The 26,889-nt window shown below is 50.1% G+C and overlaps 9 non-coding genes across 9 annotated transcripts; all 9 read left to right on the top strand.

Moving 5' to 3' along the window:
- The first annotated feature begins 238 nt into the window (after positions 1-238).
- trnam-cau (transfer RNA methionine (anticodon CAU)) lies at positions 239-310 on the top strand. Its single transcript has one exon. It is a non-coding gene; the product is annotated as a tRNA-Met (tRNA).
- Positions 311-3,517: 3,207 nt separating this feature from the next.
- On the top strand, positions 3,518-3,589 carry trnam-cau (transfer RNA methionine (anticodon CAU)). The gene has a single exon. It is a non-coding gene; the product is annotated as a tRNA-Met (tRNA).
- A 3,210-nt stretch (positions 3,590-6,799) lies between these two features.
- Positions 6,800-6,871, top strand: trnam-cau (transfer RNA methionine (anticodon CAU)). Its single transcript has one exon. It is a non-coding gene; the product is annotated as a tRNA-Met (tRNA).
- Positions 6,872-10,076: 3,205 nt separating this feature from the next.
- Positions 10,077-10,148, top strand: trnam-cau (transfer RNA methionine (anticodon CAU)). Its single transcript has one exon. It is a non-coding gene; the product is annotated as a tRNA-Met (tRNA).
- A 3,207-nt stretch (positions 10,149-13,355) lies between these two features.
- On the top strand, positions 13,356-13,427 carry trnam-cau (transfer RNA methionine (anticodon CAU)). The gene has a single exon. It is a non-coding gene; the product is annotated as a tRNA-Met (tRNA).
- A 3,211-nt stretch (positions 13,428-16,638) lies between these two features.
- Positions 16,639-16,710, top strand: trnam-cau (transfer RNA methionine (anticodon CAU)). Its single transcript has one exon. It is a non-coding gene; the product is annotated as a tRNA-Met (tRNA).
- Positions 16,711-20,009: 3,299 nt separating this feature from the next.
- On the top strand, positions 20,010-20,081 carry trnam-cau (transfer RNA methionine (anticodon CAU)). Its single transcript has one exon. It is a non-coding gene; the product is annotated as a tRNA-Met (tRNA).
- A 3,206-nt stretch (positions 20,082-23,287) lies between these two features.
- Positions 23,288-23,359, top strand: trnam-cau (transfer RNA methionine (anticodon CAU)). Its single transcript has one exon. It is a non-coding gene; the product is annotated as a tRNA-Met (tRNA).
- Positions 23,360-26,571: 3,212 nt separating this feature from the next.
- Positions 26,572-26,643, top strand: trnam-cau (transfer RNA methionine (anticodon CAU)). Its single transcript has one exon. It is a non-coding gene; the product is annotated as a tRNA-Met (tRNA).
- Positions 26,644-26,889: the final 246 nt, after the last annotated feature.

Here is a 26,889-nt window from a genome sequence, read left to right as displayed (position 1 = left end):
GCATGGCCTCCGTCTGCGCTGCGACACATGTGATTTCACACATTCAGTGTGAAATCACAGTTCGACCAACAGAATGTGGGAATTTAGTAAAAACGTTTCTATTTACACAGCCTCCGTACGTCTGCGAAACAGCATATCACACGACAGCAGCGGAGGTCTTTGACATCAGTCTCGAACGTGCGAGCCGCGTGCCAGATGAAAAGCTGAATCGCTCTGTGGACAGGGCTCAGAGCGTGGCAGCAGAGTGGCGCAGCGGGAGCGTGCTGGGCCCATAACCCAGAGGTCGATGGATCGAAACCATCCTCTGCTATTATTCAATGTCACCTCGAGCTGATTTCCTTTGGATCGGTGCTCTCTTCTGCCAGCTGCATACCCGATGGCGTGAAGCAATCGATGCACTCGCCAAATCCACTCCACGCAAGGTGCGTGGTTTTAGAGGTCTCAGTGGCATTCTGTTGTTCGGCGGTTTTTATTCTGAACTGGATCGCAAAACCAGTTCTCTGCGATGCCAATCAGCTGGTCAAGTTGAAACAAATGTCTTGCGGTTTCGTCCATTCCCTGCAGTAATTCGCTACCCTGGTTCAGACGTGAATGACAAGCATGTCAAAAACCTCATCACGACTCAGACACAGTTCCCCCACGATTAGGACGGATCCCACCGATTGTGAATAACCTCAGAGAGAGAGAGAGACAGGCAATCGGCGTGGATTCGATGGGTTGAACGGCTTGTGTCTACGCGAGAATGGTGCTACGTGTTTATGGCGTCCCACTGCCTGTCTCTGGGACAGAGAGGCTGAGGGAGCAAAACTGGTTCATTTTTACCCGTCCCTTCCGTGTTGGACTGCCTGCAGTCCCTCAGCTCAGGGCCGTGGGGAGGACTCTCAGTGAGTGAAGGTTTCACTCGGATTCTCTTCATCTGGGACACTTGGGGCTCAGATGTTAACTGCTGCGCGGTAGCAACAAAGAAAGCGATGCCCACTTTGCTATAGACTTTCCGTAAGATTGCTGCGTGAAGACGATTTCTGAACACCAAGAAGGCTGCACAACAATGTGAATTTACCTGGGCGAAGAGTCCTCGGTGTCCATTTCTTTCTGTCCTTCCAGCACAGCATCTTTCCATCTCTCAGATAACAGACCTTTGGAGAAAGTTCACAATCAAAGTTGTTCATGTTCCCCGCATTAATGCAACTGACACCTCTCACCCCAACGGTTTCAGAGAGTGAGAGAGAGAGAGAGAGAGAGACTCTACCCGCCCCCACCCTACACCCCGCCCCACCCCACCCCAGAACAACGTGCAAGTAGAAATAAATTGGTTTAATTATCGAGCAGTGGAGATAGTCCAGTTCCTGGGGATGAGACAAACATCATCGCCCCGGGGACAGAATGACAAGCAGAAGTTCTGGAAACGCTTTGCTGCTTGCAATTCTTGGAGCAATGTGGAATGTACTTCACACTGAGCAACTTTCAGCTGGCTCAGAGTCTCCAATGTACATTGCTGTGTTTGCCGCCAGCTCAGAGAGAGAGAACAATAGGAAGGACGTAGGAGTGAATAACGATCCGCGTGAGAGGGCGAATAGCTGCTCATGGAGACTGTTAGTGGCTAACAATACGTAGTCTGTCATAGCCGACGAGGTGATAACAAGGAGTCGTTTGTGTGGTAGGGGTCAAGGACATGGGGGAGTTCAGGCCCTAAAGTTATGGAACTCGATATTGAAGACCGGAGGGCTGTAAGGTCTCCAAGTGGAAAATGAGTTGTTGTTCTTTCATCTGGAGCTAGAACACTGCTGCAAGCCTGAGACAGAGATGTTGGTCAGGGAACAGGGTGATGTGTTAAAGTGGCAGACAACCGCCAGGTCAGGGCCTTTTTCCTGCGGGCAGAACCGGGATGTTCTGCGAAGCAGTCACCCAGTTTATGCTTCATGCTACATTGGGGAAACGACACTGTGAGCAGCGAATGCAGTGGACTAGGTTGTGGCAAAAGTGCTGCTTCACCTGGCAGGTATGTTTGAGCCCTTGGATATTCAGGAGGGAGCCGGTAAATGGGCAGGTGTTGCACATTCGGCAGTTTCAGGCGAAAGCGACTTGGCACTATGGGAGGTGGGTGTGGGGTGTTGCGAGTGAAGGAAGAGTGGACCCGAAGTGTAACCCCGGCACAACGGGTGCGTGTTGGGACCATAACCCACTCTCTCCTATTCACTCAATGTCGTCTTTAGCAGCTTTCCCTTATAACTGCGCTCTGTTCTGCACCTCGCCTTCTCATCTGCTTCCGAAAAAAGGCTTGGACATAAATATTTCACAGTGATATACTGGCCCAATGTGCACAGTCGAGTTGATACACTCGTGGAGATCTGCGTGGTCTTCTCCTGTTCTCTGTATCCCATGGTGAGGAGGGTAATGCTTGTCACTGGCCGCTCGGGTGTCATAGAAAAATTTCAAAACAAAATGTTTGAATTGTCTGCCAGTGGAGAGAGCCCGGTTCCTGGGGACGTGACAAACAGCAGCAGGGAGACTGAATGAGAAGCAGCTGTTCGAGAAACTCTTTGCCGCTAGCAATTCTTAGAGCAATCTCAAATGTATTTCATAGTGAGCACGTCTCAGGTCACTCAAGCGGTGTGGGGCATCTATCGCGGGCCGGCTCTCTGGCTCGTTGGTCTAGGCGTATGATTCTCGCTTTGGGTGCCGTACTGTGATGAGTTGCGAGAGGTCCCGGGTTCAAATCCCGGACGAGCCCGAGGTTTTTCTAAAACTTGACTTGTGCAAAACTGCCTGATTAATTTTCTCAAAAAGCACCTTGGTGAAACGAGGTTGGGCTGTCTGGAGTACGGACAAGGCAGAAAACAGGGAAGTGAAATGGTTGGATGTCGTGTCGAACAGGTTGACGTGAGCTGTGCGGTGTTTGGGGAATGTCAGCAATGAAGGTAGATTGGAAAATTGGGACAGCTCTCCTCGGAGAACCGAAGTTTTCCAAGTCATGAGGGACCTAGAAACAGGAAATAATGTTGTGAAAATGTTCCCACACCTGAAAGGTCCACAACGATTCGGCAGAATTTTAAGGTCACCAGGAAAACAAGTAAAAATGACAGGAGGAAGAACGTTTTCGTACAGGGAGTGGTTAGTGTCAGTAAGTCCCTGTCGGACATTGACAAAGAGGAAGATTCAATGAACACAAAAGGGAATTCGGTGGTCACGTTCAGATGTGCAGATTTACGCTGAGAATGCGAGAGAATGAAACGAATAGACACACGTTGACTGAAGTATAGAACCAGCAGAGCGAAGGTGGGCCGCATGGCCTCCGTCTGCGCTGCGACACATGTGTTTTCATTCAGTGTGAAATCACAGTTCGACCAACAGAATGTGGGAATTTAGTAAAAACGTTTCTATTTACACAGCCTCCGTACGTCTGCGAAACAGCATATCACACGACAGCAGCGGAGGTCTTTGACATCAGTCTCGAACGTGCGAGCCGCGTGCCAGATGAAAAGCTGAATCGCTCTGTGGACAGGGCTCAGAGCGTGGCAGCAGAGTGGCGCAGCGGGAGCGTGCTGGGCCCATAACCCAGAGGTCGATGGATCGAAACCATCCTCTGCTATTATTCAATGTCACCTCGAGCTGATTTCCTTTGGATCGGTGCTCTCTTCTGCCAGCTGCATACCCGAATGGCGTGAAGCATATCGATGCACTCGCCAAATCCACTCCACGCAAGGTGCGTGGTTTTAGAGGTCTCAGTGGCATTCTGTTGTTCGGCGGTTTTTATTCTGAACTGGATCGCAAAACCAGTTCTCTGCGATGCCAATCAGCTGGTCAAGTTGAAACAAATGTCTTGCGGTTTCGTCCATTCCCTGCAGTAATTCGCTACCCTGGTTCAGACGTGAATGACAAGCATGTCAAAAACCTCATCACGACTCAGACACAGTTCCCCCACGATTAGGACGGATCCCACCGATTGTGAATAACCTCAGAGAGAGAGAGACAGGCAATCGGCGTGGATTCGATGGGTTGAACGGCTTGTGTCTACGCGAGAATGGTGCTACGTGTTTATGCGTCCCACTGCCTGTCTCTGGGACAGAGAGGCTGAGGGAGCAAAACTGGTTCATTTTTAACCGTCCCTTCCGTGTTGGACTGCCTGCAGTCCCTCAGCTCAGGGCCGTGGGGAGGACTCTCAGTGAGTGAAGGTTTCACTCGGATTCTCTTCATCTGGGACACTTGGGGCTCAGATGTTAACTGCTGCGCGGTAGCAACAAAGAAAGCGATGCCCACTTTGCTATAGACTTTCCGTAAGATTGCTGCGTGAAGACGATTTCTGAACACCAAGAAGGCTGCACAACAATGTGAATTTACCTGGGCGAAGAGTCCTCGGTGTCCATTTCTTTCTGTCCTTCCAGCACAGCATCTTTCCATCTCTCAGATAACAGACCTTTGGAGAAAGTTCACAATCAAAGTTGTTCATGTTCCCCGCATTAATGCAACTGACACCTCTCACCCCAAGGGTTTCAGAGAGTGAGAGAGAGAGAGAGAGAGACTCTACCCGCCCCCACCCTACACCCCGCCCCACCCCACCCCAGAACAACGTGCAAGTAGAAATAAATTGGTTTAATTATCGAGCAGTGGAGATAGTCCAGTTCCTGGGGATGAGACAAACATCATCGCCCCGGGGACAGAATGACAAGCAGAAGTTCTGGAAACGCTTTGCTGCTTGCAATTCTTGGAGCAATGTGGAATGTACTTCACACTGAGCAACTTTCAGCTGGCTCAGAGTCTCCAATGTACATTGCTGTGTTTGCCGCCAGCTCAGAGAGAGAGAACAATAGGAAGGACGTAGGAGTGAATAACGATCCGCGTGAGAGGGCGAATAGCTGCTCATGGAGACTGTTAGTGGCTAACAATACGTAGTCTGTCATAGCCGACGAGGTGATAACAAGGAGTCGTTTGTGTGGTAGGGGTCAAGGACATGGGGGAGTTCAGGCCCTAAAGTTATGGAACTCGATATTGAAGACCGGAGGGCTGTAAGGTCTCCAAGTGGAAAATGAGTTGTTGTTCTTTCATCTGGAGCTAGAACACTGCTGCAAGCCTGAGACAGAGATGTTGGTCAGGGAACAGGGTGATGTGTTAAAGTGGCAGACAACCGCCAGGTCAGGGCCTTTTTCCTGCGGGCAGAACCGGGATGTTCTGCGAAGCAGTCACCCAGTTTATGCTTCATGCTACATTGGGGAAACGACACTGTGAGCAGCGAATGCAGTGGACTAGGTTGTGGCAAAAGTGCTGCTTCACCTGGCAGGTATGTTTGAGCCCTTGGATATTCAGGAGGGAGCCGGTAAATGGGCAGGTGTTGCACATTCGGCAGTTTCAGGCGAAAGCGACTTGGCACTATGGGAGGTGGGTGGGTGTGGGGTGTTGCGAGTGAAGGAAGAGTGGACCCGAAGTGTAACCCCGGCACAACGGGTGCGTGTTGGGACCATAACCCACTCTCTCCTATTCACTCAATGTCGTCTTTAGCAGCTTTCCCTTATAACTGCGCTCTGTTCTGCACCTCGCCTTCTCATCTGCTTCCGAAAAAAGGCTTGGACATAAATATTTCACAGTGATATACTGGCCCAATGTGCACAGTCGAGTTGATACACTCGTGGAGATCTGCGTGGTCTTCTCCTGTTCTCTGTATCCCATGGTGAGGAGGGTAATGCTTGTCACTGGCCGCTCGGGTGTCATAGAAAAATTTCAAAACAAAATGTTTGAATTGTCTGCCAGTGGAGAGAGCCCGGTTCCTGGGGACGTGACAAACAGCAGCAGGGAGACTGAATGAGAAGCAGCTGTTCGAGAAACTCTTTGCCGCTAGCAATTCTTAGAGCAATCTCAAATGTATTTCATAGTGAGCACGTCTCAGGTCACTCAAGCGGTGTGGGGCATCTATCGCGGGCCGGCTCTCTGGCTCGTTGGTCTAGGCGTATGATTCTCGCTTTGGGTGCCGTACTGTGATGAGTTGCGAGAGGTCCCGGGTTCAAATCCCGGACGAGCCCGAGGTTTTTCTAAAACTTGACTTGTGCAAAACTGCCTGATTAATTTTCTCAAAAAGCACCTTGGTGAAACGAGGTTGGGCTGTCTGGAGTACGGACAAGGCAGAAAACAGGGAAGTGAAATGGTTGGATGTCGTGTCGAACAGGTTGACGTGAGCTGTGCGGTGTTTGGGGAATGTCAGCAATGAAGGTAGATTGGAAAATTGGGACAGCTCTCCTCGGAGAACCGAAGTTTTCCAAGTCATGAGGGACCTAGAAACAGGAAATAATGTTGTGAAAATGTTCCCACACCTGAAAGGTCCACAACGATTCGGCAGAATTTTAAGGTCACCAGGAAAACAAGTAAAAATGACAGGAGGAAGAACGTTTTCGTACAGGGAGTGGTTAGTGTCAGTAAGTCCCTGTCGGACATTGACAAAGAGGAAGATTCAATGAACACAAAAGGGAATTCGGTGGTCACGTTCAGATGTGCAGATTTACGCTGAGAATGCGAGAGAATGAAACGAATAGACACACGTTGACTGAAGTATAGAACCAGCAGAGCGAAGGTGGGCCGCATGGCCTCCGTCTGCGCTGCGACACATGTGATTTGTGATTCAGTGTGAAATCACAGTTCGACCAACAGAATGTGGGAATTTAGTAAAAACGTTTCTATTTACACAGCCTCCGTACGTCTGCGAAACAGCATATCACACGACAGCAGCGGAGGTCTTTGACATCAGTCTCGAACGTGCGAGCCGCGTGCCAGATGAAAAGCTGAATCGCTCTGTGGACAGGGCTCAGAGCGTGGCAGCAGAGTGGCGCAGCGGGAGCGTGCTGGGCCCATAACCCAGAGGTCGATGGATCGAAACCATCCTCTGCTATTATTCAATGTCACCTCGAGCTGATTTCCTTTGGATCGGTGCTCTCTTCTGCCAGCTGCATACCCGAATGGCGTGAAGCATATCGATGCACTCGCCAAATCCACTCCATGCAAGGTGCGTGGTTTTAGAGGTCTCAGTGGCATTCTGTTGTTCGGCGGTTTTTATTCTGAACTGGATCGCAAAACCAGTTCTCTGCGATGCCAATCAGCTGGTCAAGTTGAAACAAATGTCTTGCGGTTTCGTCCATTCCCTGCAGTAATTCGCTACCCTGGTTCAGACGTGAATGACAAGCATGTCAAAAACCTCATCACGACTCAGACACAGTTCCCCCACGATTAGGACGGATCCCACCGATTGTGAATAACCTCAGAGAGAGAGAGACAGGCAAACGGCGTGGATTCGATGGGTTGAACGGCTTGTGTCTACGCGAGAATGGTGCTACGTGTTTATGGCGTCCCACTGCCTGTCTCTGGGACAGAGAGGCTGAGGGAGCAAAACTGGTTCATTTTTACCGTCCCTTCCGTGTTGGACTGCCTGCAGTCCCTCAGCTCAGGGCCGTGGGGAGGACTCTCAGTGAGTGAAGGTTTCACTCGGATTCTCTTCATCTGGGACACTTGGGGCTCAGATGTTAACTGCTGCGCGGTAGCAACAAAGAAAGCGATGCCCACTTTGCTATAGACTTTCCGTAAGATTGCTGCGTGAAGACGATTTCTGAACACCAAGAAGGCTGCACAACAATGTGAATTTACCTGGGCGAAGAGTCCTCGGTGTCCATTTCTTTCTGTCCTTCCAGCACAGCATCTTTCCATCTCTCAGATAACAGACCTTTGGAGAAAGTTCACAATCAAAGTTGTTCATGTTCCCCGCATTAATGCAACTGACACCTCTCACCCCAACGGTTTCAGAGAGTGAGAGAGAGAGAGAGAGAGACTCTACCCGCCCCCACCCTACACCCCGCCCCACCCCACCCCAGAACAACGTGCAAGTAGAAATAAATTGGTTTAATTATCGAGCAGTGGAGATAGTCCAGTTCCTGGGGATGAGACAAACATCATCGCCCGGGGACAGAATGACAAGCAGAAGTTCTGGAAACGCTTTGCTGCTTGCAATTCTTGGAGCAATGTGGAATGTACTTCACACTGAGCAACTTTCAGCTGGCTCAGAGTCTCCAATGTACATTGCTGTGTTTGCCGCCAGCTCAGAGAGAGAGAACAATAGGAAGGACGTAGGAGTGAATAACGATCCGCGTGAGAGGGCGAATAGCTGCTCATGGAGACTGTTAGTGGCTAACAATACGTAGTCTGTCATAGCCGACGAGGTGATAACAAGGAGTCGTTTGTGTGGTAGGGGTCAAGGACATGGGGGAGTTCAGGCCCTAAAGTTATGGAACTCGATATTGAAGACCGGAGGGCTGTAAGGTCTCCAAGTGGAAAATGAGTTGTTGTTCTTTCATCTGGAGCTAGAACACTGCTGCAAGCCTGAGACAGAGATGTTGGTCAGGGAACAGGGTGATGTGTTAAAGTGGCAGACAACCGCCAGGTCAGGGCCTTTTTCCTGCGGGCAGAACCGGGATGTTCTGCGAAGCAGTCACCCAGTTTATGCTTCATGCTACATTGGGGAAACGACACTGTGAGCAGCGAATGCAGTGGACTAGGTTGTGGCAAAAGTGCTGCTTCACCTGGCAGGTATGTTTGAGCCCTTGGATATTCAGGAGGGAGCCGGTAAATGGGCAGGTGTTGCACATTCGGCAGTTTCAGGCGAAAGCGACTTGGCACTATGGGAGGTGGGTGTGGGGTGTTGCGAGTGAAGGAAGAGTGGACCCGAAGTGTAACCCCGGCACAACGGGTGCGTGTTGGGACCATAACCCACTCTCTCCTATTCACTCAATGTCGTCTTTAGCAGCTTTCCCTTATAACTGCGCTCTGTTCTGCACCTCGCCTTCTCATCTGCTTCCGAAAAAAGGCTTGGACATAAATATTTCACAGTGATATACTGGCCCAATGTGCACAGTCGAGTTGATACACTCGTGGAGATCTGCGTGGTCTTCTCCTGTTCTCTGTATCCCATGGTGAGGAGGGTAATGCTTGTCACTGGCCGCTCGGGTGTCATAGAAAAATTTCAAAACAAAATGTTTGAATTGTCTGCCAGTGGAGAGAGCCCGGTTCCTGGGGACGTGACAAACAGCAGCAGGGAGACTGAATGAGAAGCAGCTGTTCGAGAAACTCTTTGCCGCTAGCAATTCTTAGAGCAATCTCAAATGTATTTCATAGTGAGCACGTCTCAGGTCACTCAAGCGGTGTGGGGCATCTATCGGGGCCGGCTCTCTGGCTCGTTGGTCTAGGCGTATGATTCTCGCTTTGGGTGCCTTACTGTGATGAGTTGCGAGAGGTCCCGGGTTCAAATCCCGGACGAGCCCGAGGTTTTTCTAAAACTTGACTTGTGCAAAACTGCCTGATTAATTTTCTCAAAAAGCACCTTGGTGAAACGAGGTTGGCTGTCTGGAGTACGGACAAGGCAGAAAACAGGGAAGTGAAATGGTTGGATGTCGTGTCGAACAGGTTGACGTGAGCTGTGCGGTGTTTGGGGAATGTCAGCAATGAAGGTAGATTGGAAAATTGGGACAGCTCTCCTCGGAGAACCGAAGTTTTCCAAGTCATGAGGGACCTAGAAACAGGAAATAATGTTGTGAAAATGTTCCCACACCTGAAAGGTCCACAACGATTCGGCAGAATTTTAAGGTCACCAGGAAAACAAGTAAAAATGACAGGAGGAAGAACGTTTTCGTACAGGGAGTGGTTAGTGTCAGTAAGTCCCTGTCGGACATTGACAAAGAGGAAGATTCAATGAACACAAAAGGGAATTCGGTGGTCACGTTCAGATGTGCAGATTTACGCTGAGAATGCGAGAGAATGAAACGAATAGACACACGTTGACTGAAGTATAGAACCAGCAGAGCGAAGGTGGGCCGCATGGCCTCCGTCTGCGCTGCGACACATGTGATTTCACACATTCAGTGTGAAATCACAGTTCGACCAACAGAATGTGGGAATTTAGTAAAAACGTTTCTATTTACACAGCCTCCGTACGTCTGCGAAACAGCATATCACACGACAGCAGCGGAGGTCTTTGACATCAGTCTCGAACGTGCGAGCCGCGTGCCAGATGAAAAGCTGAATCGCTCTGTGGACAGGGCTCAGAGCGTGGCAGCAGAGTGGCGCAGCGGGAGCGTGCTGGGCCCATAACCCAGAGGTCGATGGATCGAAACCATCCTCTGCTATTATTCAATGTCACCTCGAGCTGATTTCCTTTGGATCGGTGCTCTCTTCTGCCAGCTGCATACCCGAATGGCGTGAAGCATATCGATGCACTCGCCAAATCCACTCCACGCAAGGTGCGTGGTTTTAGAGGTCTCAGTGGCATTCTGTTGTTCGGCGGTTTTTATTCTGAACTGGATCGCAAAACCAGTTCTCTGCGATGCCAATCAGCTGGTCAAGTTGAAACAAATGTCTTGCGGTTTCGTCCATTCCCTGCAGTAATTCGCTACCCTGGTTCAGACGTGAATGACAAGCATGTCAAAAACCTCATCACGACTCAGACACAGTTCCCCCACGATTAGGACGGATCCCACCGATTGTGAATAACCTCAGAGAGAGAGAGACAGGCAATCGGCGTGGATTCGATGGGTTGAACGGCTTGTGTCTACGCGAGAATGGTGCTACGTGTTTATGGCGTCCCACTGCCTGTCTCTGGGACAGGGAGAGCTGAGGGAGCAAAACTGGTTCATTTTTACCGTCCCTTCCGTGTTGGACTGCCTGCAGTCCCTCAGCTCAGGGCCGTGGGGAGGACTCTCAGTGAGTGAAGGTTTCACTCGGATTCTCTTCATCTGGGACACTTGGGGCTCAGATGTTAACTGCTGCGCGGTAGCAACAAAGAAAGCGATGCCCACTTTGCTATAGACTTTCCGTAAGATTGCTGCGTGAAGACGATTTCTGAACACCAAGAAGGCTGCACAACAATGTGAATTTACCTGGGCGAAGAGTCCTCGGTGTCCATTTCTTTCTGTCCTTCCAGCACAGCATCTTTCCATCTCTCAGATAACAGACCTTTGGAGAAAGTTCACAATCAAAGTTGTTCATGTTCCCCGCATTAATGCAACTGACACCTCTCACCCCAACGGTTTCAGAGAGTGAGAGAGAGAGAGAGAGAGACTCTACCCGCCCCACCCTACACCCCGCCCCACCCCACCCCAGAACAACGTGCAAGTAGAAATAAATTGGTTTAATTATCGAGCAGTGGAGATAGTCCAGTTCCTGGGGATGAGACAAACATCATCGCCCCGGGGACAGAATGACAAGCAGAAGTTCTGGAAACGCTTTGCTGCTTGCAATTCTTGGAGCAATGTGGAATGTACTTCACACTGAGCAACTTTCAGCTGGCTCAGAGTCTCCAATGTACATTGCTGTGTTTGCCGCCAGCTCAGAGAGAGAGAACAATAGGAAGGACGTAGGAGTGAATAACGATCCGCGTGAGAGGGCGAATAGCTGCTCATGGAGACTGTTAGTGGCTAACAATACGTAGTCTGTCATAGCCGACGAGGTGATAACAAGGAGTCGTTTGTGTGGTAGGGGTCAAGGACATGGGGGAGTTCAGGCCCTAAAGTTATGGAACTCGATATTGAAGACCGGAGGGCTGTAAGGTCTCCAAGTGGAAAATGAGTTGTTGTTCTTTCATCTGGAGCTAGAACACTGCTGCAAGCCTGAGACAGAGATGTTGGTCAGGGAACAGGGTGATGTGTTAAAGTGGCAGACAACCGCCAGGTCAGGGCCTTTTTCCTGCGGGCAGAACCGGGATGTTCTGCGAAGCAGTCACCCAGTTTATGCTTCATGCTACATTGGGGAAACGACACTGTGAGCAGCGAATGCAGTGGACTAGGTTGTGGCAAAAGTGCTGCTTCACCTGGGAGGTATGTTTGAGCCCTTGGATATTCAGGAGGGAGCCGGTAAATGGGCAGGTGTTGCACATTCGGCAGTTTCAGGCGAAAGCGACTTGGCACTATGGGAGGTGGGTGTGGGGTGTTGCGAGTGAAGGAAGAGTGGACCCGAAGTGTAACCCCCGGCACAACGGGTGCGTGTTGGGACCATAACCCACTCTCTCCTATTCACTCAATGTCGTCTTTAGCAGCTTTCCCTTATAACTGCGCTCTGTTCTGCACCTCGCCTTCTCATCTGCTTCCGAAAAAAGGCTTGGACATAAATATTTCACAGTGATATACTGGCCCAATGTGCACAGTCGAGTTGATACACTCGTGGAGATCTGCGTGGTCTTCTCCTGTTCTCTGTATCCCATGGTGAGGAGGGTAATGCTTGTCACTGGCCGCTCGGGTGTCATAGAAAAATTTCAAAACAAAATGTTTGAATTGTCTGCCAGTGGAGAGAGCCCGGTTCCTGGGGACGTGACAAACAGCAGCAGGGAGACTGAATGAGAAGCAGCTGTTCGAGAAACTCTTTGCCGCTAGCAATTCTTAGAGCAATCTCAAATGTATTTCATAGTGAGCACGTCTCAGGTCACTCAAGCGGTGTGGGGCATCTATCGCGGGCCGGCTCTCTGGCTCGTTGGTCTAGGCGTATGATTCTCGCTTTGGGTGCCTTACTGTGATGAGTTGCGAGAGGTCCGGGTTCAAATCCCGGACGAGCCCGAGGTTTTTCTAAAACTTGACTTGTGCAAAACTGCCTGATTAATTTTCTCAAAAAGCACCTTGGTGAAACGAGGTTGGGCTGTCTGGAGTACGGACAAGGCAGAAAACAGGGAAGTGAAATGGTTGGATGTCGTGTCGAACAGGTTGACGTGAGCTGTGCGGTGTTTGGGGAATGTCAGCAATGAAGGTAGATTGGAAAATTGGGACAGCTCTCCTCGGAGAACCGAAGTTTTCCAAGTCATGAGGGACCTAGAAACAGGAAATAATGTTGTGAAAATGTTCCCACACCTGAAAGGTCCACAACGATTCGGCAGAATTTTAAGGTCACCAGGAAAACAAGTAAAAATGACAGGAGGAAGAACGTTTTCGTACAGGGAGTGGTTAGTGTCAGTAAGTCCCTGTCGGACATTGACAAAGAGGAAGATTCAATGAACACAAAAGGGAATTCGGTGGTCACGTTCAGATGTGCAGATTTACGCTGAGAATGCGAGAGAATGAAACGAATAGACACACGTTGACTGAAGTATAGAACCAGCAGAGCGAAGGTGGGCCGCATGGCCTCCGTCTGCGCTGCGACACATGTGATTTACACATTCAGTGTGAAATCACAGTTCGACCAACAGAATGTGGGAATTTAGTAAAAACGTTTCTATTTACACAGCCTCCGTACGTCTGCGAAACAGCATATCACACGACAGCAGCGGAGGTCTTTGACATCAGTCTCGAACGTGCGAGCCGCGTGCCAGATGAAAAGCTGAATCGCTCTGTGGACAGGGCTCAGAGCGTGGCAGCAGAGTGGCGCAGCGGGAGCGTGCTGGGCCCATAACCCAGAGGTCGATGGATCGAAACCATCCTCTGCTATTATTCAATGTCACCTCGAGCTGATTTCCTTTGGATCGGTGCTCTCTTCTGCCAGCTGCATACCCGAATGGCGTGAAGCATATCGATGCACTCGCCAAATCCACTCCACGCAAGGTGCGTGGTTTTAGAGGTCTCAGTGGCATTCTGTTGTTCGGCGGTTTTTATTCTGAACTGGATCGCAAAACCAGTTCTCTGCGATGCCAATCAGCTGGTCAAGTTGAAACAAATGTCTTGCGGTTTCGTCCATTCCCTGCAGTAATTCGCTACCCTGGTTCAGACGTGAATGACAAGCATGTCAAAAACCTCATCACGACTCAGACACAGTTCCCCCACGATTAGGACGGATCCCACCGATTGTGAATAACCTCAGAGAGAGAGAGACAGGCAATCGGCGTGGATTCGATGGGTTGAACGGCTTGTGTCTACGCGAGAATGGTGCTACGTGTTTATGGCGTCCCACTGCCTGTCTCTGGGACAGGGAGGCTGAGGGAGCAAAACTGGTTCATTTTTAACCGTCCCTTCCGTGTTGGACTGCCTGCAGTCCCTCAGCTCAGGGCCGTGGGGAGGACTCTCAGTGAGTGAAGGTTTCACTCGGATTCTCTTCATCTGGGACACTTGGGGCTCAGATGTTAACTGCTGCGCGGTAGCAACAAAGAAAGCGATGCCCACTTTGCTATAGACTTTCCGTAAGATTGCTGCGTGAAGACGATTTCTGAACACCAAGAAGGCTGCACAACAATGTGAATTTACCTGGGCGAAGAGTCCTCGGTGTCCATTTCTTTCTGTCCTTCCAGCACAGCATCTTTCCATCTCTCAGATAACAGACCTTTGGAGAAAGTTCACAATCAAAGTTGTTCATGTTCCCCGCATTAATGCAACTGACACCTCTCACCCCAAGGGTTTCAGAGAGTGAGAGAGAGAGAGAGAGAGAGACTCTACCCGCCCCCACCCTACACCCCGCCCCACCCCACCCCAGAACAACGTGCAAGTAGAAATAAATTGGTTTAATTATCGAGCAGTGGAGATAGTCCAGTTCCTGGGGATGAGACAAACATCATCGCCCCGGGGACAGAATGACAAGCAGAAGTTCTGGAAACGCTTTGCTGCTTGCAATTCTTGGAGCAATGTGGAATGTACTTCACACTGAGCAACTTTCAGCTGGCTCAGAGTCTCCAATGTACATTGCTGTGTTTGCCGCCAGCTCAGAGAGAGAGAACAATAGGAAGGACGTAGGAGTGAATAACGATCCGCGTGAGAGGGCGAATAGCTGCTCATGGAGACTGTTAGTGGCTAACAATACGTAGTCTGTCATAGCCGACGAGGTGATAACAAGGAGTCGTTTGTGTGGTAGGGGTCAAGGACATGGGGGAGTTCAGGCCCTAAAGTTATGGAACTCGATATTGAAGACCGGAGGGCTGTAAGGTCTCCAAGTGGAAAATGAGTTGTTGTTCTTTCATCTGGAGCTAGAACACTGCTGCAAGCCTGAGACAGAGATGTTGGTCAGGGAACAGGGTGATGTGTTAAAGTGGCAGACAACCGCCAGGTCAGGGCCTTTTTCCTGCGGGCAGAACCGGGATGTTCTGCGAAGCAGTCACCCAGTTTATGCTTCATGCTACATTGGGGAAACGACACTGTGAGCAGCGAATGCAGTGGACTAGGTTGTGGCAAAAGTGCTGCTTCACCTGGCAGGTATGTTTGAGCCCTTGGATATTCAGGAGGGAGCCGGTAAATGGGCAGGTGTTGCACATTCGGCAGTTTCAGGCGAAAGCGACTTGGCACTATGGGAGGTGGGTGTGGGGTGTTGCGAGTGAAGGAAGAGTGGACCCGAAGTGTAACCCCGGCACAACGGGTGCGTGTTGGGACCATAACCCACTCTCTCCTATTCACTCAATGTCGTCTTTAGCAGCTTTCCCTTATAACTGCGCTCTGTTCTGCACCTCGCCTTCTCATCTGCTTCCGAAAAAAGGCTTGGACATAAATATTTCACAGTGATATACTGGCCCAATGTGCACAGTCGAGTTGATACACTCGTGGAGATCTGCGTGGTCTTCTCCTGTTCTCTGTATCCCATGGTGAGGAGGGTAATGCTTGTCACTGGCCGCTCGGGTGTCATAGAAAAATTTCAAAACAAAATGTTTGAATTGTCTGCCAGTGGAGAGAGCCCGGTTCCTGGGGACGTGACAAACAGCAGCAGGGAGACTGAATGAGAAGCAGCTGTTCGAGAAACTCTTTGCCGCTAGCAATTCTTAGAGCAATCTCAAATGTATTTCATAGTGAGCACGTCTCAGGTCACTCAAGCGGTGTGGGGCATCTATCGCGGGCCGGCTCTCTGGCTCGTTGGTCTAGGCGTATGATTCTCGCTTTGGGTGCCGTACTGTGATGAGTTGCGAGAGGTCCCGGGTTCAAATCCCGGACGAGCCCGAGGTTTTTCTAAAACTTGACTTGTGCAAAACTGCCTGATTAATTTTCTCAAAAAGCACCTTGGTGAAACGAGGTTGGGCTGTCTGGAGTACGGACAAGGCAGAAAACAGGGAAGTGAAATGGTTGGATGTCGTGTCGAACAGGTTGACGTGAGCTGTGCGGTGTTTGGGGAATGTCAGCAATGAAGGTAGATTGGAAAATTGGGACAGCTCTCCTCGGAGAACCGAAGTTTTCCAAGTCATGAGGGACCTAGAAACAGGAAATAATGTTGTGAAAATGTTCCCACACCTGAAAGGTCCACAACGATTCGGCAGAATTTTAAGGTCACCAGGAAAACAAGTAAAAATGACAGGAGGAAGAACGTTTTCGTACAGGGAGTGGTTAGTGTCAGTAAGTCCCTGTCGGACATTGACAAAGAGGAAGATTCAATGAACACAAAAGGGAATTCGGTGGTCACGTTCAGATGTGCAGATTTACGCTGAGAATGCGAGAGAATGAAACGAATAGACACACGTTGACTGAAGTATAGAACCAGCAGAGCGAAGGTGGGCCGCATGGCCTCCGTCTGCGCTGCGACACATGTGATTTCACACATTCAGTGTGAAATCACAGTTCGACCAACAGAATGTGGGAATTTAGTAAAAACGTTTCTATTTACACAGCCTCCGTACGTCTGCGAAACAGCATATCACACGACAGCAGCGGAGGTCTTTGACATCAGTCTCGAACGTGCGAGCCGCGTGCCAGATGAAAAGCTGAATCGCTCTGTGGACAGGGCTCAGAGCGTGGCAGCAGAGTGGCGCAGCGGGAGCGTGCTGGGCCCATAACCCAGAGGTCGATGGATCGAAACCATCCTCTGCTATTATTCAATGTCACCTCGAGCTGATTTCCTTTGGATCGGTGCTCTCTTCTGCCAGCTGCATACCCGAATGGCGTGAAGCATATCGATGCACTCGCCAAATCCACTCCACGCAAGGTGCGTGGTTTTAGAGGTCTCAGTGGCATTCTGTTGTTCGGCGGTTTTTATTCTGAACTGGATCGCAAAACCAGTTCTCTGCGATGCCAATCAGCTGGTCAAGTTGAAACAAATGTCTTGCGGTTTCGTCCATTCCCTGCAGTAATTCGCTACCCTGGTTCAGACGTGAATGACAAGCATGTCAAAAACCTCATCACGACTCAGACACAGTTCCCCCACGATTAGGACGGATCCCACCGATTGTGAATAACCTCAGAGAGAGAGAGACAGGCAATCGGCGTGGATTCGATGGGTTGAACGGCTTGTGTCTACGCGAGAATGGTGCTACGTGTTTATGGCGTCCCACTGCCTGTCTCTGGGACAGGGAGGCTGAGGGAGCAAAACTGGTTCATTTTTACCCGTCCCTTCCGTGTTGGACTGCCTGCAGTCCCTCAGCTCAGGGCCGTGGGGAGGACTCTCAGTGAGTGAAGGTTTCACTCGGATTCTCTTCATCTGGGACACTTGGGGCTCAGATGTTAACTGCTGCGCGGTAGCAACAAAGAAAGCGATGCCCACTTTGCGACTTTCCGTAAGATTGCTGCGTGAAGACGATTTCTGAACACAAGAAGGCTGCACAACAATGTGAACCTGGCGAAGAGTCCTCGGTGTCCATTTCTTTCTGTCCTTCAGCACAGCATCTTTCCATCTCTCAGATAAGACCTTTGGAGAAAGCAATCAAAGTTGATGTTCCCCGATATTCTGAACACAGAAGGCACAACATGTGAATTTACCTGGGCAAGAGTCTCTCATTCTCTTTCCTGTCCTCAGCCACATCTCTTCTCCAACACCTTCATGAAAGTTCACATCATCAATTATTCATTCCCTCATTACTTCACCACTCACTCAGACTCACACCCCCCGACGAGAGAGAGACTCTACCCGCCCCCACCTACACCCGCCCCACCCCACCCCAGAACAACGTGCAAGTAGAAATAAATTGGTTTAATTATCGAGCAGTGGAGATAGTCCAGTTCCTGGGGATGAGACAAACATCATCGCCCCGGGGACAGAATGACAAGCAGAAGTTCTGGAAACGCTTTGCTGCTTGCAATTCTTGGAGCAATGTGGAATGTACTTCACACTGAGCAACTTTCAGCTGGCTCAGAGTCTCCAATGTACATTGCTGTGTTTGCCGCCAGCTCAGAGAGAGAGAACAATAGGAAGGACGTAGGAGTGAATAACGATCCGCGTGAGAGGGCGAATAGCTGCTCATGGAGACTGTTAGTGGCTAACAATACGTAGTCTGTCATAGCCGACGAGGTGATAACAAGGAGTCGTTTGTGTGGTAGGGGTCAAGGACATGGGGGAGTTCAGGCCCTAAAGTTCTGGAACTCGATATTGAAGACCGGAGGGCTGTAAGGTCTCCAAGTGGAAAATGAGTTGTTGTTCTTTCATCTGGAGCTAGAACACTGCTGCAAGCCTGAGACAGAGATGTTGGTCAGGGAACAGGGTGATGTGTTAAAGTGGCAGACAACCGCCAGGTCAGGGCCTTTTTCCTGCGGGCAGAACCGGGATGTTCTGCGAAGCAGTCACCCAGTTTATGCTTCATGCTACATGGGGGAAACGACACTGTGAGCAGCGAATGCAGTGGACTAGGTTGTGGCAAAAGTGCTGCTTCACCTGGGAGGTATGTTTGAGCCCTTGGATATTCAGGAGGGAGCCGGTAAATGGGCAGGTGTTGCACATTCGGCAGTTTCAGGCGAAAGCGACTTGGCACTATGGGAGGTGGGTGTGGGGTGTTGCGAGTGAAGGAAGAGTGGACCCGAAGTGTAACCCCCGGCACAACGGGTGCGTGTTGGGACCATAACCCACTCTCTCCTATTCACTCAATGTCGTCTTTAGCAGCTTTCCCTTATAACTGCGCTCTGTTCTGCACCTCGCCTTCTCATCTGCTTCCGAAAAAAGGCTTGGACATAAATATTTCACAGTGATATACTGGCCCAATGTGCACAGTCGAGTTGATACACTGTGGAGATCTGCGTGGTCTTCTCCTGTTCTCTGTATCCCATGGTGAGGAGGGTAATGCTTGTCACTGGCCGCTCGGGTGTCATAGAAAAATTTCAAAACAAAATGTTTGAATTGTCTGCCAGTGGAGAGAGCCCGGTTCCTGGGGACGTGACAAACAGCAGCAGGGAGACTGAATGAGAAGCAGCTGTTCGAGAAACTCTTTGCCGCTAGCAATTCTTAGAGCAATCTCAAATGTATTTCATAGTGAGCACGTCTCAGGTCACTCAAGCGGTGTGGGGCATCTATCGCGGGCGGCTCTCTGGCTCGTTGGTCTAGGCGTATGATTCTCGCTTTGGGTGCCGTACTGTGATGAGTTGCGAGAGGTCCCGGGTTCAAATCCCGGACGAGCCCGAGGTTTTTCTAAAACTTGACTTGTGCAAAACTGCCTGATTAATTTTCTCAAAAAGCACCTTGGTGAAACGAGGTTGGCCTGTCTGGAGTACGGACAAGGCAGAAAACAGGGAAGTGAAATGGTTGGATGTCGTGTCGAACAGGTTGACGTGAGCTGTGCGGTGTTTGGGGAATGTCAGCAATGAAGGTAGATTGGAAAATTGGGACAGCTCTCCTCGGAGAACCGAAGTTTTCCAAGTCATGAGGGACCTAGAAACAGGAAATAATGTTGTGAAAATGTTCCCACACCTGAAAGGTCCACAACGATTCGGCAGAATTTTAAGGTCACCAGGAAAACAAGTAAAAATGACAGGAGGAAGAACGTTTTCGTACAGGGAGTGGTTAGTGTCAGTAAGTCCCTGTCGGACATTGACAAAGAGGAAGATTCAATGAACACAAAAGGGAATTCGGTGGTCACGTTCAGATGTGCAGATTTACGCTGAGAATGCGAGAGAATGAAACGAATAGACACACGTTGACTGAAGTATAGAACCAGCAGAGCGAAGGTGGGCCGCATGGCCTCCGTCTGCGCTGCGACACATGTGTTCACACATTCAGTGTGAAATCACAGTTCGACCAACAGAATGTGGGAATTTAGTAAAAACGTTTCTATTTACACAGCCTCCGTACGTCTGCGAAACAGCATATCACACGACAGCAGCGGAGGTCTTTGACATCAGTCTCGAACGTGCGAGCCGCGTGCCAGATGAAAAGCTGAATCGCTCTGTGGACAGGGCTCAGAGCGTGGCAGCAGAGTGGCGCAGCGGGAGCGTGCTGGGCCCATAACCCAGAGGTCGATGGATCGAAACCATCCTCTGCTATTATTCAATGTCACCTCGAGCTGATTTCCTTTGGATCGGTGCTCTCTTCTGCCAGCTGCATACCCGAATGGCGTGAAGCATATCGATGCACTCGCCAAATCCACTCCACGCAAGGTGCGTGGTTTTAGAGGTCTCAGTGGCATTCTGTTGTTCGGCGGTTTTTATTCTGAACTGGATCGCAAAACCAGTTCTCTGCGATGCCAATCAGCTGGTCAAGTTGAAACAAATGTCTTGCGGTTTCGTCCATTCCTGCAGTAATTCGCTACCCTGGTTCAGACGTGAATGACAAGCATGTCAAAAACCTCATCACGACTCAGACACAGTTCCCCCACGATTAGGACGGATCCCACCGATTGTGAATAACCTCAGAGAGAGAGAGAGACAGGCAATCGGCGTGGATTCGATGGGTTGAACGGCTTGTGTCTACGCGAGAATGGTGCTACGTGTTTATGGCGTCCCACTGCCTGTCTCTGGGACAGGGAGGCTGAGGGAGCAAAACTGGTTCATTTTTACCCGTCCCTTCCGTGTTGGACTGCCTGCAGTCCCTCAGCTCAGGGCCGTGGGGAGGACTCTCAGTGAGTGAAGGTTTCACTCGGATTCTCTTCATCTGGGACACTTGGGGCTCAGATGTTAACTGCTGCGCGGTAGCAACAAAGAAAGCGATGCCCACTTTGCTATAGACTTTCCGTAAGATTGCTGCGTGAAGACGATTTCTGAACACCAAGAAGGCTGCACAACAATGTGAATTTACCTGGGCGAAGAGTCCTCGGTGTCCATTTCTTTCTGTCCTTCCAGCACAGCATCTTTCCATCTCTCAGATAACAGACCTTTGGAGAAAGTTCACAATCAAAGTTGTTCATGTTCCCCGCATTAATGCAACTGACACCTCTCACCCCAAGGGTTTCAGAGAGTGAGAGAGAGAGAGAGAGAGACTCTACCCGCCCCCACCCTACACCCCGCCCCACCCCACCCCAGAACAACGTGCAAGTAGAAATAAATTGGTTTAATTATCGAGCAGTGGAGATAGTCCAGTTCCTGGGGATGAGACAAACATCATCGCCCCGGGGACAGAATGACAAGCAGAAGTTCTGGAAACGCTTTGCTGCTTGCAATTCTTGGAGCAATGTGGAATGTACTTCACACTGAGCAACTTTCAGCTGGCTCAGAGTCTCCAATGTACATTGCTGTGTTTGCCGCCAGCTCAGAGAGAGAGAACAATAGGAAGGACGTAGGAGTGAATAACGATCCGCGTGAGAGGGCGAATAGCTGCTCATGGAGACTGTTAGTGGCTAACAATACGTAGTCTGTCATAGCCGACGAGGTGATAACAAGGAGTCGTTTGTGTGGTAGGGGTCAAGGACATGGGGGAGTTCAGGCCCTAAAGTTCTGGAACTCGATATTGAAGACCGGAGGGCTGTAAGGTCTCCAAGTGGAAAATGAGTTGTTGTTCTTTCATCTGGAGCTAGAACACTGCTGCAAGCCTGAGACAGAGATGTTGGTCAGGGAACAGGGTGATGTGTTAAAGTGGCAGACAACCGCCAGGTCAGGGCCTTTTTCCTGCGGGCAGAACCGGGATGTTCTGCGAAGCAGTCACCCAGTTTATGCTTCATGCTACATTGGGGAAACGACACTGTGAGCAGCGAATGCAGTGGACTAGGTTGTGGCAAAAGTGCTGCTTCACCTGGCGGTATGTTTGAGCCCTTGGATATTCAGGAGGGAGCCGGTAAATGGGCAGGTGTTGCACATTCGGCAGTTTCAGGCGAAAGCGACTTGGCACTATGGGAGGTGGGTGTGGGGTGTTGCGAGTGAAGGAAGAGTGGACCCGAAGTGTAACCCCTGGCACAACGGGTGCGTGTTGGGACCATAACCCACTCTCTCCTATTCACTCAATGTCGTCTTTAGCAGCTTTCCCTTATAACTGCGCTCTGTTCTGCACCTCGCCTTCTCATCTGCTTCCGAAAAAAGGCTTGGACATAAATATTTCACAGTGATATACTGGCCCAATGTGCACAGTCGAGTTGATACACTCGTGGAGATCTGCGTGGTCTTCTCCTGTTCTCTGTATCCCATGGTGAGGAGGGTAATGCTTGTCACTGGCCGCTCGGGTGTCATAGAAAAATTTCAAAACAAAATGTTTGAATTGTCTGCCAGTGGAGAGAGCCCGGTTCCTGGGGACGTGACAAACAGCAGCAGGGAGACTGAATGAGAAGCAGCTGTTCGAGAAACTCTTTGCCGCTAGCAATTCTTAGAGCAATCTCAAATGTATTTCATAGTGAGCACGTCTCAGGTCACTCAAGCGGTGTGGGGCATCTATCGGGGCCGGCTCTCTGGCTCGTTGGTCTAGGCGTATGATTCTCGCTTTGGGTGCCGTACTGTGATGAGTTGCGAGAGGTCCGGGTTCAAATCCCGGACGAGCCCGAGGTTTTTCTAAAACTTGACTTGTGCAAAACTGCCTGATTAATTTTCTCAAAAAGCACCTTGGTGAAACGAGGTTGGGCTGTCTGGAGTACGGACAAGGCAGAAAACAGGGAAGTGAAATGGTTGGATGTCGTGTCGAACAGGTTGACGTGAGCTGTGCGGTGTTTGGGGAATGTCAGCAATGAAGGTAGATTGGAAAATTGGGACAGCTCTCCTCGGAGAACCGAAGTTTTCCAAGTCATGAGGGACCTAGAAACAGGAAATAATGTTGTGAAAATGTTCCCACACCTGAAAGGTCCACAACGATTCGGCAGAATTTTAAGGTCACCAGGAAAACAAGTAAAAATGACAGGAGGAAGAACGTTTTCGTACAGGGAGTGGTTAGTGTCAGTAAGTCCCTGTCGGACATTGACAAAGAGGAAGATTCAATGAACACAAAAGGGAATTCGGTGGTCACGTTCAGATGTGCAGATTTACGCTGAGAATGCGAGAGAATGAAACGAATAGACACACGTTGACTGAAGTATAGAACCAGCAGAGCGAAGGTGGGCCGCATGGCCTCCGTCTGCGCTGCGACACATGTGATTTCACATTCAGTGTGAAATCACAGTTCGACCAACAGAATGTGGGAATTTAGTAAAAACGTTTCTATTTACACAGCCTCCGTACGTCTGCGAAACAGCATATCACACGACAGCAGCGGAGGTCTTTGACATCAGTCTCGAACGTGCGAGCCGCGTGCCAGATGAAAAGCTGAATCGCTCTGTGGACAGGGCTCAGAGCGTGGCAGCAGAGTGGCGCAGCGGGAGCGTGCTGGGCCCATAACCCAGAGGTCGATGGATCGAAACCATCCTCTGCTATTATTCAATGTCACCTCGAGCTGATTTCCTTTGGATCGGTGCTCTCTTCTGCCAGCTGCATACCCGAATGGCGTGAAGCATATCGATGCACTCGCCAAATCCACTCCACGCAAGGTGCGTGGTTTTAGAGGTCTCAGTGGCATTCTGTTGTTCGGCGGTTTTTATTCTGAACTGGATCGCAAAACCAGTTCTCTGCGATGCCAATCAGCTGGTCAAGTTGAAACAAATGTCTTGCGGTTTCGTCCATTCCCTGCAGTAATTCGCTACCCTGGTTCAGACGTGAATGACAAGCATGTCAAAAACCTCATCACGACTCAGACACAGTTCCCCCACGATTAGGACGGATCCCACCGATTGTGAATAACCTCAGAGAGAGAGAGACAGGCAATCGGCGTGGATTCGATGGGTTGAACGGCTTGTGTCTACGCGAGAATGGTGCTACGTGTTTATGGCGTCCCACTGCCTGTCTCTGGGACAGGAGGCTGAGGGAGCAAAACTGGTTCATTATTTTTAACCGTCCCTTCCGTGTTGGACTGCCTGCAGTCCCTCAGCTCAGGGCCGTGGGGAGGACTCTCAGTGAGTGAAGGTTTCACTCGGATTCTCTTCATCTGGGACACTTGGGGCTCAGATGTTAACTGCTGCGCGGTAGCAACAAAGAAAGCGATGCCCACTTTGCTATAGACTTTCCGTAAGATTGCTGCGTGAAGACGATTTCTGAACACCAAGAAGGCTGCACAACAATGTGAATTTACCTGGGCGAAGAGTCCTCGGTGTCCATTTCTTTCTGTCCTTCCAGCACAGCATCTTTCCATCTCTCAGATAACAGACCTTTGGAGAAAGTTCACAATCAAAGTTGTTCATGTTCCCCGCATTAATGCAACTGACACCTCTCACCCCAAGGGTTTCAGAGAGTGAGAGAGAGAGAGAGAGAGACTCTACCCCCCCCCCCACCCTACACCCCGCCCCACCCCACCCCAGAACAACGTGCAAGTAGAAATAAATTGGTTTAATTATCGAGCAGTGGAGATAGTCCAGTTCCTGGGGATGAGACAAACATCATCGCCCCGGGGACAGAATGACAAGCAGAAGTTCTGGAAACGCTTTGCTGCTTGCAATTCTTGGAGCAATGTGGAATGTACTTCACACTGAGCAACTTTCAGCTGGCTCAGAGTCTCCAATGTACATTGCTGTGTTTGCCGCCAGCTCAGAGAGAGAGAACAATAGGAAGGACGTAGGAGTGAATAACGATCCGCGTGAGAGGGCGAATAGCTGCTCATGGAGACTGTTAGTGGCTAACAATACGTAGTCTGTCATAGCCGACGAGGTGATAACAAGGAGTCGTTTGTGTGGTAGGGGTCAAGGACATGGGGGAGTTCAGGCCCTAAAGTTCTGGAACTCGATATTGAAGACCGGAGGGCTGTAAGGTCTCCAAGTGGAAAATGAGTTGTTGTTCTTTCATCTGGAGCTAGAACACTGCTGCAAGCCTGAGACAGAGATGTTGGTCAGGGAACAGGGTGATGTGTTAAAGTGGCAGACAACCGCCAGGTCAGGGCCTTTTTCCTGCGGGCAGAACCGGGATGTTCTGCGAAGCAGTCACCCAGTTTATGCTTCATGCTACATTGGGGAAACGACACTGTGAGCAGCGAATGCAGTGGACTAGGTTGTGGCAAAAGTGCTGCTTCACCTGGCAGGTATGTTTGAGCCCTTGGATATTCAGGAGGGAGCCGGTAAATGGGCAGGTGTTGCACATTCGGCAGTTTCAGGCGAAAGCGACTTGGCACTATGGGAGGTGGGTGTGGGGTGTTGCGAGTGAAGGAAGAGTGGACCCGAAGTGTAACCCCGGCACAACGGGTGCGTGTTGGGACCATAACCCACTCTCTCCTATTCACTCAATGTCGTCTTTAGCAGCTTTCCCTTATAACTGCGCTCTGTTCTGCACCTCGCCTTCTCATCTGCTTCCGAAAAAAGGCTTGGACATAAATATTTCACAGTGATATACTGGCCCAATGTGCACAGTCGAGTTGATACACTTGTGGAGATCTGCGTGGTCTTCTCCTGTTCTCTGTATCCCATGGTGAGGAGGGTAATGCTTGTCACTGGCCGCTCGGGTGTCATAGAAAATTTCAAAACAAAATGTTTGAATTGTCTGCCAGTGGAGAGAGCCCGGTTCCTGGGGACGTGACAAACAGCAGCAGGGAGACTGAATGAGAAGCAGCTGTTCGAGAAACTCTTTGCCGCTAGCAATTCTTAGAGCAATCTCAAATGTATTTCATAGTGAGCACGTCTCAGGTCACTCAAGCGGTGTGGGGCATCTATCGCGGGCCGGCTCTCTGGCTCGTTGGTCTAGGCGTATGATTCTCGCTTTGGGTGCCGTACTGTGATGAGTTGCGAGAGGTCCCGGGTTCAAATCCCGGACGAGCCCGAGGTTTTTCTAAAACTTGACTTGTGCAAAACTGCCTGATTAATTTTCTCAAAAAGCACCTTGGTGAAACGAGGTTGGCCTGTCTGGAGTACGGACAAGGCAGAAAACAGGGAAGTGAAATGGTTGGATGTCGTGTCGAACAGGTTGACGTGAGCTGTGCGGTGTTTGGGGAATGTCAGCAATGAAGGTAGATTGGAAAATTGGGACAGCTCTCCTCGGAGAACCGAAGTTTTCCAAGTCATGAGGGACCTAGAAACAGGAAATAATGTTGTGAAAATGTTCCCACACCTGAAAGGTCCACAACGATTCGGCAGAATTTTAAGGTCACCAGGAAAACAAGTAAAAATGACAGGAGGAAGAACGTTTTCGTACAGGGAGTGGTTAGTGTCAGTAAGTCCCTGTCGGACATTGACAAAGAGGAAGATTCAATGAACACAAAAGGGAATTCGGTGGTCACGTTCAGATGTGCAGATTTACGCTGAGAATGCGAGAGAATGAAACGAATAGACACACGTTGACTGAAGTATAGAACCAGCAGAGCGAAGGTGGGCCGCATGGCCTCCGTCTGCGCTGCGACACATGTGATTTCACACATTCAGTGTGAAATCACAGTTCGACCAACAGAATGTGGGAATTTAGTAAAAACGTTTCTATTTACACAGCCTCCGTACGTCTGCGAAACAGCATATCACACGACAGCAGCGGAGGTCTTTGACATCAGTCTCGAACGTGCGAGCCGCGTGCCAGATGAAAAGCTGAATCGCTCTGTGGACAGGGCTCAGAGCGTGGCAGCAGAGTGGCGCAGCGGGAGCGTGCTGGGCCCATAACCCAGAGGTCGATGGATCGAAACCATCCTCTGCTATTATTCAATGTCACCTCGAGCTGATTTCCTTTGGATCGGTGCTCTCTTCTGCCAGCTGCATACCCGAATGGCGTGAAGCATATCGATGCACTCGCCAAATCCACTCCACGCAAGGTGCGTGGTTTTAGAGGTCTCAGTGGCATTCTGTTGTTCGGCGGTTTTTATTCTGAACTGGATCGCAAAACCAGTTCTCTGCGATGCCAATCAGCTGGTCAAGTTGAAACAAATGTCTTGCGGTTTCGTCCA

Source organism: Hemiscyllium ocellatum, unplaced genomic scaffold (genome assembly GCF_020745735.1).
Source record: "Hemiscyllium ocellatum isolate sHemOce1 unplaced genomic scaffold, sHemOce1.pat.X.cur. scaffold_2170_pat_ctg1, whole genome shotgun sequence".
NCBI classification, from domain to species: Eukaryota; Metazoa; Chordata; class Chondrichthyes; order Orectolobiformes; family Hemiscylliidae; genus Hemiscyllium; species Hemiscyllium ocellatum.
The sequence above is the reverse complement of the archived record's forward strand: the minus strand, read 5'-3'. Positions and strand labels throughout refer to the sequence as shown.